Genomic DNA, 6,000 nt, shown 5'->3' with positions numbered 1-6,000 from the left:
CTTCTGTATTTGTGCCAAGAAAAAAGGGATCGCTGCCAAGACTGTGTGATGTGCAAGAGCTGGCCAAAGTGCTCTTCCTAAGCACAGTTGTTTTCACTCGCTGTGTGTGGAAGTGGTCATAAATTGCTATCCAAAGAAACCACAGGAAAGCGGAGTGCCTTACAATGATTTGTTCCTGATGATGCAGCATTGCTGCTAGGTAGGATTTTTGCACAGTCGGTTTTAAATGGGAACTGTTGAGCACCCTGATTAATTCTGTGGCCAATAAGAGGGATAAAGTATGAGCAGGAATGGGAGTAGGAAAGAGCACTGGGGCTAAGGGACCAGGGGAGTTCCAGTGTCAGTGCTGGTTGATGGGTATATCTGCTGATGGGGGAAAGCAGCATACCAGATGAGCAGTTTCTGCTGGGCAGCTCACATCGGGTGCTCACGGTGCACTACAATGGCTTTTATGTTAATACAATCACAAACATATCTCCAAGCACTGAGTCCTGACATCCTCTCCTTGCTGAAACCCTTGCATATAATCAGCATTTCTGTGGTACTATTATTACCTGGTTTTACCAGCTCAAATAATTATTTAGTGATAGAGGTAATTAAAATACTCCAACCAGTGATGATAACTAAATTAATTAATAACCAGATTAGCTGATTGCACTGATGAGGTATCCTCAGATGGCACTGAGGTGAGCAGCTCAGCTTCAAAATGCAGATGTGAGGTATTACTGTTGTGTCACGCAGTCACAATAATTTGGAGCGAGGGGCTGTCTTTCCATTCCAGGAAGGTTTCCACCTTCCTTGGCAGATATTTGTCTTTTAAACCAAGAGAGCCACTCAGCTGGTGCCATAGATCCTGCACACCAGGGATATGTCAGAGACAGAAATGGGTCCACCCAGAGCTTAATGGAAGCTCGCTTTGATGGCAGGAGCTAATGCTGCCGCACCTGTATCTGGTATCCACTGGAGAAAGGCACCACACAAACGCAGTGCTGCTGTTGGTTCACCACAGGGGCTCAGACTCACAGCTGCTGCACACCAAACCAGGAACTCTGCAGCCTGGGAATAGCTCTCAGGCACAGGTCTCCGTTGGCAAGCTGTCTGCAGCCAGAATACCCTTGCTTTTTTACACAGAGCCTGCTTCAGGTGCTTAGTTTTCAGGCAAAGGAATCAGAGCACAGCTATATCTTATGCCTGGCTCTTGTTGCTGCTGCCACACCCAGTCTTAGCAGCACCACGAAGGTGATGACCAGTACCACCTATTCCCCTTCAATGGGCTGTTAATGGAGTACAATCATATTTATGAAGAGTCCTGCCTTTTTCCCACCAGGAGACTCAAAGTGAGATGAGGTATACCTACCCTTTCCTTTTCTACTGCTGGAGAAAAACAGGCTTCATAGCACGCTCATGCACTCCCGAATGACACATGCTTGTCACTGGCATTACAGTCAGTAAAAAGGAGTCTGATGCTCACATTTTGTTCAGATGAGAACAGATGAGAAAATCCCACCAAGCCCCGCTGCAGAGAGGGTAATTAAAGCACTGCTGGCTGCAAGGAGACATGCTGGAGACTACCAGCCCCACCACAATCAATAGCTTATTCTCCTTCAGGGGGACAGGTTTTCTGCCAAATTTTCCACTTCCTTTCTCTACATCTGATGTTCCTAGACTGGAAAAGGTAAAGCATCATTGCATCTTAGCATGTTGTGCTGCCGGGGGCAGGGACAGCTTTTGTAGCAATGGTTTGCAGCAAGCATCAGCACGTTGCTGGGTTTACTGCTGACCCCCCCATAGCTGTTTCTGTGGAGTCTGAAATGCCTTTCCTTTGATGTAAGGATGCTGGAAACTTCACGTAATGGCAACACAATGCAACTTGGAAACCATCCGCCCTCTTCTTTCTCACAACACTTAGCAGGGAGCTCTGGCACAGGACTGCCAGTGGCTCTGAGGAAGGTTGCTCACAGGTGATGTAACGCCCTGGCATGACTTGCCTTTGAGCTTCTTCTTATCAGGACAAGAAGCTACATGCAGAGGTGCTGGCATGGTGCAGAAGGGTTTAGAGTCTTAAGAATTACTGGGAAAGGGGACAGTGGGGGAAAAAAAAATCACACGGGCTCTTTTTTTTAGCCCAACCGGTGCTTTTTGACTTTATGGATTTAGAGAAACTGCTATCTACTCTCCAGATAATTTCCTCAGCAGCCTGATGGGGGTGGGAAGTGTTCCGAAAACAGCAGAGTCAGACAGTTGCACCTGGCTGTCCCCTCTGTGCCTTATATCTAATATTAAACACATTTCCCTGCCCTCCTCAAAATCAGTAACAGTATCATTGGAACGAGCTGTGTGGGTCCTCAAATTTTGTCCTGTGCTAATGATATCCTGTCAGTCAGCAACAGAACTTGTACATGGCTGAGATTTCTGAAGCTCTTGCCTGCAGGTTTTTCCATGGCACAATTCAAGCAATAACCCAGCCTTGTGAGCGTACAGTGAAAAAATCAAGCTTTATTAAAGAAATCAATACTTTCAGCCTAGATTATGCCTCCTGCCAGGGAGGTGACATCATTACTAGCCCAGGTATTCATATTCTGCTGAGTTGGCATCTGAAATAGAGCTCATGTTTCACTGGCCTTTTCAGAACCCTCTGTTCAAACCCTTAGAACTTCAATATAGTAACTTCAATGTTTTGCTGAGTTTTTACAGTGCTGTGATCTGATAACTTCATCACTGGCAGCCTACACTGTGCTTTACCTCATTAATTGGATTTAGGATTAGATGCAAACCGTGTGTTTCATTTAGATAAGCCTCACATCAGGCTGAAGTGTTGCATGCAAGACCCTCAGAATGAATGGATCCATCTCCCTGGGGGACCAGGAACACACTGAGTCCCAAAAACTTTGCTGAGCTGGAGAGGAATCTGAGAGCCTCCGAGTCAAAACCCACTGCTCAATCTCCTTAAAATCCCACCAGCACTCATACCCCTAACAGTGAGCAGCTCTGCAGCTGCCTCCATTTCTGCTTGGAGTGCCTAAAGCAAAATAAAATAAAAACATGACCAATAATAAAGAAATCGATAACCTTAAAAAGCACAATCTTCTCATACTGAGAATATTTTCCATATCTGTACATTGGACTTGCAGAGACAATTAAAAAACAAAAATCACAGCTCTGGTAAACTCTAGAATGGTCTGTTGTATTTTCATTAATTTGTGAAAACTTCACTAATTTATCATCATATTTATAGTAGAATAAATGTATAGCACTCTTGAGATGCATGAATGTTTAGACAAGGAAATTAGCTAAACACATAGTCCCTTCTAGGACAAATGTGGGTAATGCTGGGCACAAATTAATTATTCACTAGCTGATATTGTATATAAGTCACTTGAAAATCCCTTTCACTGGGGCAAGTTTGGGGGATGGCCAGTGAGAAATTAACCAAGGTACCACAGGAACCACTGCAAAGTTCTGACCTCCCAGGCTGGTAAACAATAAATTCTAATGCTAGCTTCAAAACCCCTTTCCTAATAGGAAAAATAGCTAAAAATTTTGCTCTTATAAGAACTTACTTAAGGGAGCTCTATCAGTAGTAACTGTATTTGGATGAAAATAGGTCTGACAAAAACACAGTGCCAGAACATGAATACACCCACTGCCTGCAAAGTAAAATACAGACTAACTAGAACAACAGCAAAGATTACCAGCAGAGCAGATTGACTCTGCCATAAGCAGACAAGGGGCCATGCTTACAAGATCAAATGAGGATAAAATAATCCCAGGTGAGTGGAAGGTACTTAGTGGATGTAAAAGGCCAGAGTACACTGATGTGTGACAAGTCTTTTGAGAAGTAACTAGGTCAAACAAGCTGATGATTTACTCAGTTTTTCAAAACATGGAAAACAACTCTTCCATGCAATTATGGCATAGCTAAAACCTCGAAAATTTTGTTCTGAGGTGATAAATGTGCTTCAGGTGAATTTTACAAGTGAAGGGAGAACTAGTTTTGTGTAGAGCCTGTGGGTTTTCCCATGGCCAAGGAAGCAGAAGAACAGAGAGGAAACACACACACCCCACCCCCCGCCCCTGAGCTGAATCATCAGGGGAAAGGAAGAGGAGTTGTGAATACACTTGAACACTGTTTTTCAGAAATAAACTGTCCTAATTATAATCTGCTGAACTCAAAATGGCAAAAGCCAGACAAAAAACTGGTAGACTGCAGGAGCCAGGCTGCTTACAGGGGCCTGCCACGGTGGTTAGGTGGGAAATCCTCCCCAGGCCAGTGAGAAGAGGCATCATCTGAAATTTTGGGGGCATCAGAAAGAGTAGTTTACAGCAGGTGTTATGCAGGAACACAGGGAAGGATAGGATCAGGCCAGGAGGGTGCCGAGGAAGGTGAAGTGGGCAGTGGGGCTGCTTGGGCAATGGCAGGCATGTTCAGGGTGACAGGTTGAAGGAGTGCAGGACAGCAAGGAGGAATGCAGCAGGGTGGGATTCAGGCTTTATCTTAAATAAATTCTGAACTATGCTCTCAGGAAAGAAACAGAGAAAGAGACCTGCAGAGGAGATAGAATAGGTATGCTTATAAATAAAGTAACTATGTATTTACAGATAATAAATATACATGTGCATACCTATATTTCTAAAATTTATTGATAAAAATAGTCCATATCAATAAAAATAAAGTATGTGGTAAAAGTTTTCGTTCTTTCTTTTGTTCTCTTTCATTACAAGGTATTATTCCCAAGTGTTGCAGTAATGTATTCCTTAATATTGTTCCTATAGTAATGGACTTACTTGATATACATAATGTCTGACCCTCATAGTTACTCTGTTTCTGACAGACTGACAAAGTACTAAACATGAGAAAATTAAGTATTGGATGTCAGACTGTCTTCTAGCTCACTCAGCAGCACCTCACCACTAAGGAGCATTTTATTTCATACCAGCATGGCCCCTTAGTCACAGTGAGAATTTCCTTTCTTTGCGTATGGTCAGACCTTGCTAGGTCTGCAAAGCCTCTCTCTTCCCATTGGGATCTCTGCTGTTTATTTTTTATAGTCTGTAGGAAATGTTATCAAAAGAGAAAATCTATTAGGTCTGGAGGCTACCCGAGGAGACATGGTAAATAACTTAGCATCATCACACACAGTTCCAGCAGTGCTGGGAGCAGGACAGGTTGGACAAGAGAGCACAGGCATTTCTTGCAGCAAATGGAGTCAGCCTGCTCTGACTCACAGCCTCTTACTTGTCTGACTATGAGAGATCCTCTCCCTTCATACAACCTCCAATTCAAGAAACAACAGTTGCTAACACTTCTGCTTCTCCTAGTGCTTGGTTCCCACAAAGGCTAGGCTAAAGTTTTTTCTATGATGCTTGAGGTCAGACTCTTGGTCTTGTTCACAGGGAACACCAACTTGTTCCACAGGAACCGATACTGGCTTTGCTTATGGAGCAGGACTCCGAGATGCACATAAATCATGCACAATCTGGTCATTCAAAACTCATTACAAACAAAAAAATTAAAAACTGAAAGGCAAAAAAATCTCAGCAAGTTGCAGCTGCCAGCACGCAGACTGCAGCACACGGGAAGAACGTTTTAAGGGGAGAGAACAGGTAACCTTTCTCATTCTCTCACCTGCTACGGAAGTAATTTTCATTCATCTCACAGTACAGGCATTTTGGGCCCAGCTCCTGGACAAGGTAGGCTGCATGTCCCCCTGTGACAACAGCCCTGGGGGACCTGTTTCACCCCAGCCAGCACACAGCCCATCTCACTGTACAGCGCTTGTGCTGGAGGGTTTGTAGGTGCTGCCTCCACACAGCTCGCTGGGCTCCAGCTCTGGTGCGCATGAAGAGGTCGCTCCTGCGCTGCCTGGCACTCCTGTGGGCAACAAGTAGGCGATTCGGCATTGCATTAATAACGAGGAGGGGCTAAACCCACATCTCCCACTAGACACAGGGAGCCCTGTGCATAAGCCTGAACCGATAGAGCCAATGTGCAATAGCCCT

This window comes from Corvus cornix, chromosome 1A (genome assembly GCF_000738735.6).
Source record: "Corvus cornix cornix isolate S_Up_H32 chromosome 1A, ASM73873v5, whole genome shotgun sequence".
NCBI classification, from domain to species: domain Eukaryota; kingdom Metazoa; phylum Chordata; class Aves; order Passeriformes; family Corvidae; genus Corvus; species Corvus cornix.
This window is presented reverse-complemented; position numbering follows the sequence as displayed.